General features: G+C 41.0%; 1 protein-coding gene across 4 annotated transcripts in view; it reads right to left on the minus strand.

Annotated features, from left to right (window-relative positions):
• Positions 1-16,767, minus strand: part of EFCAB11 (EF-hand calcium binding domain 11) — a 169,198-nt gene that overhangs the window by 87,014 nt on the left and 65,417 nt on the right. The gene's annotated exons all lie outside the window — the stretch shown is intronic.

Raw genomic sequence — 16,767 nt, forward strand, 5'->3', positions numbered from 1 at the left:
TGAACCCAGAAGTGACAGAGCCTTGTGGAAGAATGTGTGACGATGTGCAGGAATGTGTCCCCCGCAAAGATACGCCTTTATTAGAGCTGACAATATGTGCTTTACAGGTTCACGCATTCAGAGGCTTTGAGGGAATCTTTCTGACTCAGTTTTTTCTGTACTAAAAAGCATAATAATTCTTCTCTGCAATATTCACTTAGAATCTAATTAATAATTCTAAAAGACATAAAGATCTGCTGCGAAATGGAAGGACAAAAATCCTGAAGCTTCCAGCCATGGTAGGTACGGCCAGCGTGCTTCCTTGACCAGATGTAAGTGCGTCTGTAAAGCGAAGCGCCTGCTTTACACTATCCCGCGGTTTGCACCTTTTCTTCCCAAAGCTGCCAGTTTTCTCGTGTTACTAATGTACTGACCTCTGCTTTATATTACCCTGTAATTCATGCCTTTTCTTTAAGTCCATCAGAGTCCCTGAATTACTAACAGACTGACCTCCCCTTGATATTATCCTGCAATTTACACCTTTTCCTCCTGACTCCCATCAGATCTCCTGGTGTCACAGCTAATGTACTGACGGCTCACAACCTGTACTGCATTTCTTGCAATTTGTACTTATTTTTCAGAAAGGCCAGGGGGAAGATGCCCTGTTACTGTGTGTCTAGGGCCGAAGACCAGAGACTGCCGGGGCAAGGGCTTCCTGACAGGCCTGTGGACGCGGCTCCCGACTCAGGAAGGCTTTAGGAAGTGACCAACTTGATGAGCTGGGTCCCCAGGTGTTGAGGAAGATGTACATTTCCTCACTGTCCTTTAAGAAAGTTTTAGGGGCTCCGCAGAATGAGAAAAGTCTTACATTGCACATATTACATATTTACTTACATGTAACACGTTTTTCCCCCATTACATTCACATGAATGAGAGGCTTTTTCATATATTAACAGTTTTCTCTCAGTCTGTACTCTTGCTATCTGTTGCATTTCCTCCTGGTTACTCTGAAGCTAAACCATCCTGCGAATGTGTTAACTACACGGAGTCTGAGATGAGTTAAAGCTGGTAAAACAAAGGGAGGTAGGGTTAACCAGACCACCTCACCCATCTCCTGAGAAACCTGTGTGCAGGTCAGGAAGCCACAGTTAGAACCAGAATGGAACTGACTTATACAAACCCGGGAAAGGAGGCCCTCAGGCTGTAGGCTGTCCCTCTGCTTATTTACCTGGGAGGAGGAAGTGGCAGCCCAGGCTAGTGTTCTTGCCTGGAGAACCCCATGGGGTCCCAAAGAGTCAGACACAACTGAAGCGACTTGGCAGGCGGGCAGGCTTATTTAACTTATATGCAGAGTACATCATATGGCATGCCGGGCCGGATGTGCTGGATGAAGCACAAGCTGGAATTAAGATGGCCAGGGGAAATACCAATAACCTCAGATATGCAGATGACACCACCCTTATGGCAGAAAGTGAAGAGGAACTAAAGAGCCTCTTGATGAAAGTGAAAGAGGAGAGTGAAAAAGTTGGCTTAAAGCTCAACATTCAGAAAACGAAGATCACGGCATCCGGTCCCATCACTTCATGGGAAATAGATGGGGAAACAGTGGAAACAGTGTCAGACTTTATTTTTCTGGGCTCCAAAATCACTGCAGATGGTGACTGCAGCCATGAAATTAAAAGACGCTTACTCCTTGGAAGGAAAGTTATGACCAACCTAGATAGCATATTAAAAAGCACAGACATTACTTTGCCAGCAAAGGTCCGTCTAGTCAAGGCTATGATTTTTCCAGTGGTCATGTATGGATGTGAGAGTTGGACTATAAAGAAAGCTGAGCGCCGAAGAATTGATGGTTTTGAACTGTGGTGTTGGAGATGACTCTTGAGAGTCCCTTGGACTGCAAGGAGACCCAACCAGTCCATCCTAAAGGAAATCAGTCCTGACTGGTCACTGGAAGGATTAATGCTGAAGCTGAAGCTCTAATACTTTAGCCACCTGATGCAAAGAGCTGACTTATTTGAAAAGACCTTGATGCTAGGAAAGATTAAGGGCAGGAGGAGAAGGGGACGACAGAGGATGAGATGGTTGGAGGGCATCACCGACTCGATGGACATGAGTTTGAGTAAACTCTGGGAGTTGGTGATGGACAGGGAGGCCTGGCGTGCTGCAGTCCACGGGGTCGCAGAGTCGGACATGACTGAGCGACTGAAGTGACTGAACTGAGGTGATCTAATTGTGCAATCAGAGGAATTCCTGGAGGTCCAGGGGTTGGGGCTCCTTGCTTTCCCTGCATGGGGCGCGGGTTTGATTCCTTGTCGGTGAATTAAGATCCTGCATTCTGGGCCACATGGCTGAAGACAAACAAAAAGCACAACAAACAACAACAATAAATATATATAAAATCGGTAGGCGCTGCAGAGTTTTGAAGAGACTTGACTGGGTAGCCTTTCCCTTCTCCAGTGGATCTTCCTGACCCAGGAATCAAACCAGGATCTTGTGCATTGCAGGCGGATTCTTTACCAACTGAGCCATCAGGGACTCAAAAGGCACCCTTTATATAGTAAGTCACTGAGTAACTATTTTGAGAACCAACTGTGTACTTCAACTGATCATTCCCAAAACAGTGAGCAGGAAAAATTCTAACTCACAGAAAGCTGCTACACTGTATCATGAGTAATGACATTCAGGTCCCAAAACTCAATAATGAAGAGACTGATCATTATCATTTTATGTTCAGTTCTTTCTACATTTGTAATGAAGTCCGTGCTCTCTCCAAGACTGTTGGAGATTCGGACTGCACTGCCTCGATGTTGGTCATTACTACTGTGTTGCTCAGTCGCTCAGATGTTCCTACTCTGCGACCCCATGGACTGCAGCATGCCAGGCTCCCGTCCACCACCATCTCCCAGAGTCTGCTCAGACTCACGTCCATTGAGTCTGTGATGCTAGCTAGCCATCTCATCCTCCGTCATCCCCTTCTCCTCCTGCCCTCAATCTTTCCCAGCATCAGGGTCTTTTCAAATGAGACAACTCTTCGCATGAGGTGGCCAAAGTACTGGAGGTTCAGCTTTAGCATCATTCCTTCCAAAGAAATCCCAGGACTGATCTCCTTTAGGATGGACTGGTTGGATCTCCTTGCAGTCCAAGGGACTCTCAAGAGTCTTCTCCAACACCCCAGTTCAAAAGCATCAATTCTTTGGCGCTCAGCCTACACAGGTCAGAGGAAAACAACCTGAGACTCTCAAAAGAGAGAAGGAAAATTCTAGTTTGCAGTTCAGACAGACTCTGAAGAATATTTTGAGACAGTAGTTTTCACCAGATGAATTCTGTGGTAACTGGTATTTGAGGTTTATAATGCTTTCAGTGTTTACAAGGTCAAATCTAAATTTATATATTGAAATGCGTTCTATTTTCACTGTTGAGAATGGGCGGAATCAATTTATTTGCTTATTTTGAAATGCGTCTACTGGCCTTTAGAAGCTCTTATTTACATAAAGGTGCTTTTGAACTTTACAAACATGTTGGATGCTACCTGCTATTCTAAATATTTTAAATAAAGTATTAAATATGTACAAAGCAACAACTTATATCCAAAATAAGAAAATGAAAGATGGAAATCATTGCCAAATGCCTTCCTAAATCATATTTTTAAGTAATCATTTTCACAGATTTGTTTTTATCATACTGAATTAAAATATACTTTCTTAAAATATTAAACCATATGAATATCTAAATCTATTTTCAATGTTTACACAAATAGTATGGAGAACATTTTTGATAGCAATCAATAGGTCTACTTTGGACAATTATTTTATTTAATGGTTATTACAAGCCAGTGTCTGTTTTTTAAAACTGACCTAAGAGACAATTAACAAATGTGAATATTATTTTAACCTTCTTTAAGGTCTAAATTCACTTTTCATCTTGGCTTGTCTCATTTTCACCTTGTACCTGATTACTTTACAAGGCATATGTCTCTTTAATTGCTTTTTGTACTTCTTTTTTCATTTTTTTAAATTGCTTGTTGCTAAGCAATGTGCATAACATCAGGGTATACATTCATTTTCTGAGAACGTGGTCTACTTGGTATTATTTTCCTCTATTCCTTTACCTCATTGGAATTGACCTAAACTGTACTTTCTGCTTTCTTTTGACTTTTCTTTTTGCCAAAATACGTCCCCCCATCTTCCTGTCCTTTGATCAGAACTCAGTCGCTATTGTTTTCAGTATTTAGCCCCATGTTCTTCTACTTTCCGTTGTTTTTGCTGAGCTCTGGTGGACAGGCTCATATTATACGACTCTTTTTCCTTTACTCTGTCTTGCTTCTTTCTTTTGTATTTAAAGACGTTAGAAACATACCTCTTCTTTCATGACATTTAGGTCATTTCCTGCTTTTTTCCTTTAATCAGTTTTTCTGTTCCAGATGTTGGCATTGGTTTTTTCAGGACCACAGCACCTGTTCTGCCCTCTTCCTTGTCTTACTGATACTTTAGCAAGTATAATACTGATTATGGTATAATTCTACGAAACCACTCCACTTACCCAACTTATATTTGTTGTGTTTTTCAATGAGCTACACTGCATTTAATTTATTTAGCTATGGTAAGCTGCCCAAAACAAAAAGTTCCCTCAGAAAACCAAGAAACAAAAAATTAAACACGTCAATCACTTACACGTACCCATGATTTTCTGTTGCACACGTGCCTGAATGAACGTATCTGGAGAACACTAAGTGTGCACTCTGCCTTTGCAAACCCAGCTCGCTGGTGGGCTACCGTGTACCGCCAGGCTCATACAGGCCTTGTTCCTATCATTCTTGGAGACATTGATTTCTAAGTATGGGGCGAATGGGTTTATGACATAGGATTACCTGATATTCAGCTTGACTGAGTCTGAGCATAACCTTCTAAGGTCTTGCGTTTTCTAATTATAAAAAGAAAGAAGTGAGGATTCTCCTATTATAATACAGGGATGTTACAGGGCAAGTTTAAGCAAGATTCATTATGGATAAACTCTCTAAAACAAAGTTGCTCTACAGACATGTCAGAGATGTCTGGGTGTACATGTTAGTATTAGTACATCCTCTTTCACATCTGACCTATTAATACTTTTCTAGTTCTATTTAGTCTGAGCTCTGCAAGTATGGCCTTCTGAGTATGTACCTACCTGTAAGACTCCTTTCTCTAGAGTAACAGACTGCACAGTCAGCAAATGGCTCACACTACCCGACATCTCAGTCAGCCCTTCCGTATCTCAAACTGATCCTAAACTAAGAATTCACTTCCGTTTTTTCCACTGAAGGTGGTTTATAGTAAGTTGAAAATTAATAGTGGAAACAAAATAATAAGCTGGAAAATGTTTTAAAAATGATAAAAACATAAAAATGAAAACAAGTGATAAAAATGTACCAGCGACGTCTGTTTTTAACTCTGGCCTAGAGGCAGTAAGTGCAGTTATCAAGAATACAGGCTTGGGGGTCAGTTAGCTTGGCTATCTTGACTATTTCATTAAAATGAAAGCTAATAAAACTTATGGAGCAGTAAAATGGTGGTTAAAAATGTGAGCTTGAAATTTTATAAGGCACCGCACTGAGTTTAGGACAGTCAAGACAATTTTGAAGAAATCCTAAGGCTCTAGGACTTATACTACTAGATATCGGGACTTATCAGTTCAGTTCAATTCAGTCGCTCAGTCCTGTCTGACTCTTTGCAACCCCATGAATTGCAGCACGCCAGGCCTCCCTGTCCATCACCATCCCCTGGAGTTTACTCAAACTCACATCCATTGAGTTGGTGATGCCATCTAGCCATCTCATCCTCTGTCTTCCCCTTTTCCTCCTGCCCCCAATCCCTCCCAGCAGCAAAGTCTTTTCCAATGAGTCAACTCTTCTCATGAGGTGGCCAAAGTATTGGAGTTTCAGCTTTAGCATCAGTCCTTCCTATGAACACCCAGGACTGATCTCCTTTAGGATGGACTGGTTGGATCTCCTTGCAGTCCAAGGACTCTCAAGACAAAATCATATAATTAAGAGAGCGTGGTATTGGCACAAAGATAGACAAGTATAAAGGTCAAGGAAAAATGACAGCGAGTCAGGGAAGAGGTGAAATTACAGTCTCTCAAGTCTGAATTCAGTCTAGAGGCAGAATTCCTTCTTACTCAAGGATTCTCAGTCTTTTTCTTATAGACATTAACTGGTTAGGTGAGGCCCACCCACATTAGGAAGGGTAATTACTTTACTCAAAGGCCACCATTTAACTATGTCGTTTAGTCGCTAAGTCACGCCCAGCTCTTTTGCAACCCCGTAGACTGCAGCCTGCCAGGCTCCTCTGTCCATGGGATTTACCAGGCAAGAATACTGGAGTGGGTTGCCATTCCTTCTCCAGGGGATCTTCCTGACCCAGGGATCAAATACCTCTCCTGTATTCAGGTGGATTTTTACTGCTGAACCACCAGAGAAGCCCCAATTAAATTAATTGAACATTAATCACATCTTAAAAATATCTTCACAGCAACAGCTAGACTGGTGTCTGATGAAAAACTGGATACCACAGTCTCGCTAGGGTCACACTTAAAACTAACCATTATGCTTGTATTAGGCAAAGAATAAGACCAAAAAAAGCGTGAATCCTAAAAAACTGACAAATTGGATCTCATCAAAATAAAGAACTTCTGTCTTTAAAAGAAAATGAAAATGAAAGTCACAGGCTGGGACTTGCATCTGGAATACGTAGAAATCTCTCACAACTCAGTAGTTTAAAAAGAATATTAAAATACAAGCAAAGGTTTGAACAAATCCTGCATTACAAAGGTGTGGATGGCAAACGGAACAAGAAACCATTTGAGTCATCAGTCATTAGGGAAGCACGAATTAAAAGCACAATGAGATACCGCTATACACCTATTAGAAATGGCTAAAAATAAAAACAAAACAAAAAATTAATAACGCCGAGTGCTAGTAACAGTGGACAGAGCAGGAGTCTCATCTTCTGCCTGTGGGAATGGGAAACAGCAAAGTGAATTCAAAAAAGCTTCCCAGTTTCTTTATAAAATCAAACATACACCCATCATGTGGCTCAGAAATCACACTTATTGACTCAAAAGAAATGGGGGTAAATATCCAAATAAAAACCTGAACACAAATGTCTACACAGCAGCGACATTCAGAGTCACTCCAACTGGAAACAACGCAATGTCCACGAACAGAAAAAACTGGTGCCTCCGCAGGACAGGATGTGACCGATGGTTTAACCTGATCTGTGCAATGACATGGATGAGTTTCACATGCATTACATTGAGGGAAAGAAGCCGAATACAGAAGATTACAAATTGTATGATTCCATTTACGTGGCATTCTGGAAGAGACAATAGGATAGGGATAATAATAATCATCAGTGGTACCAGAGACCGGGAGTTAGGGAGGGAATTGAAAGGAAGAGAAATATTTTATGTGTCGATTATGGTGCTGGTTACACAACTGCATACATTTATCAAAACCCCTAAGACCATAATACGTCTATTAATGGACAATTCTATGATCTGTAAACTGTATTTTAATAAACCTGACTTTACAGTACTAGCAGGGAAAGCCAAAAAGCTGAAAAAAAATATTCCATTAGGAAGAAACTTCCTAATGAGATGGCTGAATGGCATCACTGACTCGACGTACATGAATTTGAGCAAGCTCTGGGAGTTGGTGAAGGGCAGGGAAGCCTGACATGCTGCAGTCCATGGGGTCACAAAGAGCTGGACATGACTGAACTGAACTGAACTGAAGGCAGAAACTTAGTGGGGGAAGAAAAGTTGAAATATGAGTTCAGAAAGGAAGGATGTAAAATTTCAAATTGGTAAAGAACATTTTCACATAATTTTAAATGCTTGTTCACATATTTTTTTTTCTTTTTTTTTGTTCACACATTTTTGAAAGAAAAATGATGAGTGTCAAATGACTATGGTATGTACTCAATAAATACATTTAAGAGTGACATAACAGTTTTATTTTTAAATGTCAGTGTTTGCAATACACTGGAAATTATATGCTTTGCAACTTAAACTTACTTTGACAAGTTTTAGCATCAATCTAAAAATGCACAAGGAAATGTACAGTTTTAAAGAATACTTTTAGAGAACTACAAAGACTCCTGCTCCAGAAGACAGCTTCCCCAAACTCTGCCACAGATGGTTGGCAGGTGTGGCAAGACTGAGCCCCAGAGTCCCTTGGGCAGGCAGGCTGTCTGCCTTCAACCAGAAGCAACCTTCCTGCTCACTGAAAGGTGCTTTGCAAAGGCTCCTGTTGTCTCTGATGCAAGAAGGTAAAAGAGACTGTAAGACACTGCCCTGCAGAGACCCCTGCGCGTCAGCACAGACGGAAAGACGCAAGAGCACCCTCGGCACCATCAGCGGCAACAACGAGGCGCTGAGAACAGGTTCAGTGCCCTGCTGCTGCTGCTGCTGCTAAGTCACTTCAGTCGTGTCCGACTCCGTGCGACCCCATAGACTCTGGCAGCCTACCAGGCTCCTCTGTCCCTGGGATTCTCCAGGCAAGACCACTGGAGTGGGTGATTCAGTGCCCAGCCACTCGCAAATAGATAAGCACAGTGAAGAATTGCCTTTCAGTGGGATTACACGTAGCAATGACAATGAATGAGATATAACAGTTCATTGATAAGATGCATCATTATGGATGAATTTCAAAAACTTGATGTTGAGTGAAAAAAATCAAGGTCATGATTACACATACTATGATATTATGCATGAAACATTTGAAAACACGCAAACCAAGATAATGAATTGTTTAGGAATAAATATCTATGCAATTGTATTAAAACATGCACAAGATTGACAAATAACCAAAATATAGATCGCATGGTTCTCTCTAGAAAGAAAGGTTAAGGAATCAGGAAAGGATGCACACGGGTTTTCAGCTCTTTGTGTAATATATTTCTTTAAAAAATCTGAACCAAACATGGCAAAAGTAGACTGAAGAAAACTAAGCAGCTGGATTGCAAGCGTTACATTATATTCCTATCTATGCTTCTCTGTGTTTAAAGTATTTCCAATAGACACACAAAAATTAAGTATGTATTTGGTACCCTGAAACTTGGCAAGAGTTCTTTGTCATGATTTATACCAGATACAGAATCTTCAGGTCCGAAGAATCGGAAAGGGTGATTAAGCTTAGAGATCAAACATACACATTATTAACTTTTTAGTTAGTTAATCACTGGAACCTAAATCCAAGGTCAGTCGGGATATCCTCCTCAAGTTCCAAGAAACGCAAAGAAAATCTGATGCACACGAGTAGGTAAAGGCTGAACATCACGTCGAACACCAATCGCTCACTTTTCTGTGCGTGGTGTGTGCTGTTGCTTCAGTGCATCCTACTCTTTGCGACCCGGTGGACTGTAGCCCCCATGCTCCCCCATCCTTGGGAGTCTCCAGGCAAGAATACTGGAGTGGGCTGCCATTTCTTTCTCCAGGGGATCTTCCCCACGCAGGGACTGAACCCGCATCTCTTGTGTCTCCTGCACTGGCAGCTGGCTTCTTTACCACCAGCACCACCTGGAAAGCCCATCTTTAATAAATTAATTCTTTGATTCATCAGACAAGAACTAAATGACCACGTGCTTTGCAGTAACTTGAACATCCAGAGGTAGTCAAGACAGACGAGAGACAATGCTGCCCTCATGGAGCTTTACAGTCAAGGGTGAGAAAGAGACAGTGAGCGAACGAAGAAAAGCGGTGGTCTCAGAGATTAGTATCATGAGTGATATCAAACGGGTAGTAGAGATTTATTGTTGGGGGAAGGAGGGATAAGCTGAAGCCACTTAGGATACAGTAGGCCTCTCTGAGGATGCAATGTTTGAACAAGGAACCTCAGTGCAAAGACTCGGAATAGAAGGTAGCAGATGTTTTGACCAATAAGATGAGTGAGACTGAGGAAGCATAACAAAGCCTATAGAAATAAAGGACCCAGCATCAGGTAGTCATTTAAAAGTTTCACAATTATTTTTAAAAAGTTATTAATAAAACTAAAAATACGTTGCTTCCTATCCAGGAGCTCTTGAAAGGATCATACCTCAGTCCTCTAGCTTGACTTCTTATCTGATGTTTCAGTAAAAGTAGTACTTTGGTATTATCCTGAGATAAAGTAACACTGAAAATAAAATAACAAGGAATCCTCAAGGTATTTACTGAACACCAGTAAAAATCAACCTTTTCCTAACATATGTACCAAGCACTTAGAAAAGACAACACACTGTAAATATATTCTCAGGAGCAGGTGTTACGGAATAAAGCAAGAAAACTTATGCAGGGATCAGAAAAGCAGGTGGCTACGAACAGTAAAATAATATTACAGTAAGACATTAGACATCTGTGTCATGTTCTAGCACATGTGTTAACACTCAAACTTTTCTTGAAGCTATAATGTATTCTCCTGGGGATGGATATAGTGAACTGTGGATCTCTTCATTTCAACCAGAAAAAAAAAAAATCTAAAGTTGACTGACAGAGAGGCAAACTCTATTAGTTAATAGCTATATCCCAGATGGCCATCTTCGGGGCATTTAAAGACTATTATCTACGTCATTGTCTAATATACCGAGGTAGACAATATGGTTAACACCATGAGAAATTCAGGGACGGAAATAAGACAGAAAATGCTGCCCTGCTTTTGTTCAAAAGCGATGGCACAGTGAGATCTTCCCTGTTTGCAGTTCTGCTGAGGGAGGTAGAAAATGAAAGCTATTTCGGCACTCAGGCATATCCGACTCTTTGTGATCCCATGGACTGTGGCCCGCCAGGCTCCTGTGTCCACAGGATTTCCCAGGCAAGAGTACTGGAGTGGCTTGCCATTTCCTTCTCCAGGGGATCTTCCCTGCCCAGGGATCAAACCTGCATCTCCTGCATTGACAGGCGGATTCTTTACCACTGCCCCACCAGGGAAGACCACAGAAAGAATAGTGGGACTGCAATTAGTGGTCAAAGACCAGACAAGCCTTCTCTAGGAAAATGGAAAAACAAAAACCATTCAGATCCTCTAATTCAGAAACACAAAGGCTTAGGAAAGCCTATAAGATCAGGAAAGGCTTACATGTGGTAATTAGAATGATTTTCCAAATCTGAAAATTAAAAGCCATGAAAAAACACTGTGGTTTAAAAGAGGTTATATGAAGACAATTTCTTTGAATCATGGCTGTGTGAAAATGTATAAAACTTCTTATCCATGAGGTTAGACTAATGAAAATAGTTTCAAAAAATTACTAAAGTGATAAATCATGAATTTTGAAGCCTGAGTTTGAATCCTGACTTTCCACTTATTAGCTGTGCAACCTTGGATAAGTTTCTTAACCTCTCTGAGTTTCATCTCTGAAATGGTTGTTGTGAGGATGACATGAATAAAGAACATAACATTATTTATTTTTGCCATGGATTAAATTTAGCCATAATTCTACATGCAGACAAGAGTTAGCACAGCAGCCGTGCTCGGTCATCCTGCTTCCAAGGATGGCTCCTGGTTGGCCCCACCAGCACTAAGTCATAAGAGTGGATCACTGTGCCAGAAGCAGCTGTGCAAGAGTACGGTTTATGCTGAACCCTTGCTTTCCTTCTGTGAGTCTGGAATTCTGGAACATGCCTCTCACAGAATGCCTAAGTAATCATCCCACAATAAAAACCCCAGGTGCTGAGTCTCTGACAAGCTTCCTTGGTTGACTACAGTTCACACATGATGTCACATCTTGTTGGAGGAAGTAAGCACATCCCGTGTGACTTCAGTGAGAATGGACCCTCAGAAGCTTGCCCCTGGGGTCCCCTTTGCTGATTCTGCATCATGTTCTTTCACTGCAACAGATTCTAGCTGAAAGTACAGTCATATGTTGAATTCCTCTAGTGAGTCACAAAGCTGGTGGTGGTCTTAGGGACACATGAACATATTCAGAAATAGATTATTACAAGCAATTATCTTACATTACGTCTAAATATAGTTAAAACATGTATTTTAATAAATCTGGAAGTCACATTCATGAAAAGTGACTTTTAGAGATAACACCTTGATGAAAATAAACACTGCATTGGTTTCTTTTTATAAATAATAAATAAGATTAAAAAGTTGAAATTCAGTAGCATGTTCATTAAATTATACCAATATTTCTTGATAACATGCTTTTATGTCCCATGAAAATAAATATTTAGCTGTTACATCTTTCTAAATGATATTCAAGACAAGAACATTAAGAGCTCAGAAATACTCAGACATATCCTTCAAATAGCAATAGAAGATATAGCACAACTGAGATGCCAGAATCACTAAACTGTAGCAATGGATCACTAATTGTGTATATTTTCATCATCTCTTACAAATAAGTGCTTAGTCTTTCCCAAAACTTAATAAATCCAATATTCTGCCCAATATATCTAATGTTCTGTCTAAAAAAATCAGTATCTGGAAAAGAGAATTTAGAAAGAAAAGCTCGAGAGAAAAAGTACTTAATAATTCATGAAGACTTTCTGTTTTTGGATAGTCAGATCAATTTCCTCGCTGGAAAAAACGGTAAGTAAGACACTAAAACAAGACTACCTTAGAGGCACTGAGTTAAAGGGACAGGGGGACAGGCCACACTCTTAAGGCGGCTCAAATTCAGAGAGGCGGCAGCACCCCGGCCACTTCTGCCCTGAGGGTGTCGGTCCCTCTCTGAACCTGAGCTCTGGTTCGGTGGCTTCACTGGAGAAGGGGCCAGGAGACAAGATTCAGGGCTTGCACAGCGCGGATCATCTCACGGGATAACCTTCCCACATCAAGCTTATCTCCAAAAGGTAACGTGAAAGTTACCTTAAGCAAAGAAGAAAAAGTTTTTCAAAAATGATAAGCTATCTCTTAAAAGTTATGGCTACTGATTGCCCTCATATAGACCGGTAGCCTGAATCTAAGCAAATCTTGAGTAGGAACAAAAATTTCAATCTTTGGATTTATTTTAATGTGGTCCTATACTTACAGCACACACACACACACACACACACACACACATACACACACAAATGTCTTAGGTAAAATATTAGCAAACTGAATATAATAGTGTATAAAAAAATAGTATCATGACCAAATTGTGTTTACATTAATACACACACACACATATGAGCCATTAAGCACATTAACAGATTAAAGGGGAAAAAAAATCTCCTCAATAGATAAGGAAAAAGCATTAATAAAATTTAATGCCCATTCTTGACAGAAACTCTTGTACTAAACTAGGGAGACACATCTTTAATCTGACACAGGATATAATTAGGTGTATTCTCTCTCCCTCGGAGAAGGCAATGACACCCCACTCCAGTACTCTTGCCTGGAAAATCCCATGGACGGGGGAGCCTGCTGGGCTGCAGTGCATGGGGTCGCTAAGAGTCGGACACGACTGAGCGACTTCACTTTCACTTTTCACTTCTCTGCATTGGAGAAGGGAACGGCAACCCACTCCAGTGTTCTTGCCTGGAGAACCCCAGGGACGGGGGAGCCTGGTGGGCTGCCGTCTATGGCGTCGCACAGAGTCGGACACGACTGAAGTGACTTAGCAGCAGCAGCAGCAGCAGCCTCACTCCCTGACTTTGGTAACAAGACACTATCGCTAGCGGAAGTACTAGCTAGCTTAGCAAGTCCAGAAAAAGAAATTAAAGACATGAGACTGGAAAGGAGGCAAATGTTACTATTTTCCACTGGTATCAGAATCTTCTTAGAAATACCTTCAAAAATCTACAGATAAACTTAACAAGGTTGCTGGTTATAAGATCTATATATATAAATCAATTACATTTCTATTTAATTGTTTCTATAAGCAGTTTAAAAAACAATTTCCAAAAGCTACCATTTTAATAGCAACAAAAACTATAAAACATCATATTATAAACTCCAAATTTGCTAAGACTAAATCTTAACTGTCCTCACCACAAAAAAGAAATGATCTTCCAGTGACTGGATAGAGGGACGGACTGATGCCACAGAGGCAGTCATACCACAATATGTAAATGAATCACATCAATGCACGTGCACCGCAAACGGACATAACGTCATGTCAGTGATCTCTTAATCTTAAAACCTGTAGCTATGTAGGAATAAACTCAACACAAGCACAGGGAAGCCTACGTGCGATATAGAGCAGTGACTAAGAGCACGAACTACATCTGGGCATCCTTGGCTCAGCTGGTGAAGAACCCACCTGCAACGTGGGGGACCTGGGTTCAGTCCCTGGGTCGGGAAGATCCCCTGGAGGAGGGCATGGCAACCCACTCCAGTGTCTTGCCTGGAGAATCCCATGGGCAGAGGAGGCTGGCGGGCTGCAGTCCACGGGGTCACAAGAGTTGGATACGACTTAGCCACTAAACCTCCTCCTCTGCCATTTACTAGCTGCAGGATCTTGGGCAAGTCAATTAACCTCTGTGTGCTTCAGTCTCCTGTGCTAAATATCACACATGACAAGGACCACCTCATGAGGTGGGTGGGAAGACCAAACTCCAAGTAACAGAATGAGGCCTGGCACGCAGGGAAGCCCTGGGGTGCTCCATGATGTGGGAACGTCAGGACCGTGATGATGATGCTGGCAGCAGGACGATGCAGAAAAGTGCACACGCTTTCTGAAGGTTTTTCAGAATACGTAATTAAATGGAAAATATGCCATATTCATGGATGGGAAGACAATATTGTTAAGACATCAGTTCCTCAGAAAATCTCTAGAGTCAATGCAATGCTACTTAAAATGTGAATGGGGTTTTTGATGCTCAATAAGCCAGTTCTGGGATTTAAAGCAAAGAGCTCATAACCGACACACCACTGAAGGAGAGAAGTAAGGAGGGAGACTCGCCCCACAGACATTAAGACTTTATGAGGACAGTGTGGCATTGGTGCTGGGATAGGTTAAGTGACCAGAGAAACATGATAGAAAATCCATGAACAAAGGCCGTGTGCAGAGCTGCAGAGAGAGGAAGGCCCAGGCAATGAAGAGAGCTAAAAATACTGGTTATCCGCAAAGAAAAAAGTAACTGGGTTCTCACACACTTAAGCCATACTCAGAAACCAACTGTAGAAACTTCCCTGGTGATCCAGTGCTTAAGACCCTGCCTTGCAATGCAGGCAATATGGGTGCCAGCCCTCAGCTGGGGAACTAAAATCCCTCCTGCCGTGGGCAGCTAGAAGAGCCTGCGCGCCACGGCTAGAGAGCCCACGCGCTGCGGTGAAAGGTCCCACGTGAGGCAGTGACGACGCCCCGCGCCACACCTAAGCCCCAACGCAGCCAGACAGACAGGTAAAAAGCCAACCCTAGAGGAATTAGGGCTTCATTTTCAAGAGTGAAACTTTAAAAATTGTGAAGAAAACAGGAGTACTTCTCTGGACTTGAGATAAGGAAGGGTTTCTTTTTTTTTTTTTTTCTTCATCACTGTCTCTTTTGCTGTCTCGTACACAGGGTTATTGTTACCATCTTTCTAAACTCCATATATATGCGTTAGTATACTATATTCGTGTTATAGGCTCCTAAACTGGAGCCTATTATACAGAGTGAAGTAAGCCAGAAGGAAAAATACCAATATAGGAAGGGTTTCTTAAATGAGACACTATCACTGTACTACCAAAACAATTCACAAATTTAATCAAATTAAATTTGATTTATATTTCAAAAGGCATACCTGAAGAGAACAAAAAGACAAGCCACAAACTGGGAGAAAATATTTGTGAACTGACAACATATATGTACCAAGAACATATATTAAAAAAAACATGTTCAAATCAATAGAAAATGCAGCAGAAAAAAATGTGGGTGAAAACCATGGACATATCTATAATATACAGATATGTAACAAACATGAAGCGAGCTGATAGATGAATCATTACTAAATCAAGCCCACATGAGTTATCATACCTAAGAAGTCTGACAATACCAAGTGCTGGAGAAGACGCAGGTCAACAGACTCTCTCACACGCTAATGACTGGAGTGCAAATTAACACAAATGATTTGGAAGTATCATTTGGTATTATAATATTTTGGCACTAAGTAAATATTTGTATACCTTATAACCTAAGTACATATCAAATAAAAACACTTGCACACAGCTACCAAGAGTGATGATATAAGATTGTTTGGACAGTACCAATAGTAATAGCAAAAATAAACAGAATTATTTTTTGTGGCAATTACTAAATGCTCACCAACGGGAAAATAGATAAATTATGGTAAATTCATGCAGTGGGATGTTAAATATACTTAAAATGAGTATAACTATACACAAAACAGGAATAAACATTAGAAACATATTATGAGTGAAAAAAACAAGGCACAAAAGACCAAAATTTGACACTCTTTTTTTAGATAGTTTTAAGATAAAGATTTTATTTGCTTGGGCTCCAAAATCACTGTGGATGGTGACTGCAGCCACGAAATTAAGACACTTGCTCCTTGGAAGAAAAGCTATGACAAACCTAGACGGTATATTAAAAAGCAGAGACATCACTTTGCCAATAAAGCCCTGTCTAATCAAAGCTTTGGTTTTTCCAGTAGATGTGTATGGATGTAAGAGCTGGACCATAAAGAAGGCTGAGTGCCAAAGAATTGATGCTTTTGAATTGTAGTTCTTCTAGAGAAGAAGTCTTCTAGAGAAGACTCCCGAGAGTCCCTTGGACTGCAAGGAGGTCCAACCAGTCCATCCTAAAGGAAATCAACCCTGAATATTTATTGGAAGGACTGATGCTGAAGCTCCAATACTTTGGCCGCCTGATGCAAAGAGTCGATTCATTGCAAAAGTCTCTA

This window comes from Bos taurus, chromosome 10 (genome assembly GCF_002263795.3).
Source record: "Bos taurus isolate L1 Dominette 01449 registration number 42190680 breed Hereford chromosome 10, ARS-UCD2.0, whole genome shotgun sequence".
In the NCBI taxonomy this organism is placed as follows: Eukaryota; Metazoa; Chordata; class Mammalia; order Artiodactyla; family Bovidae; genus Bos; species Bos taurus.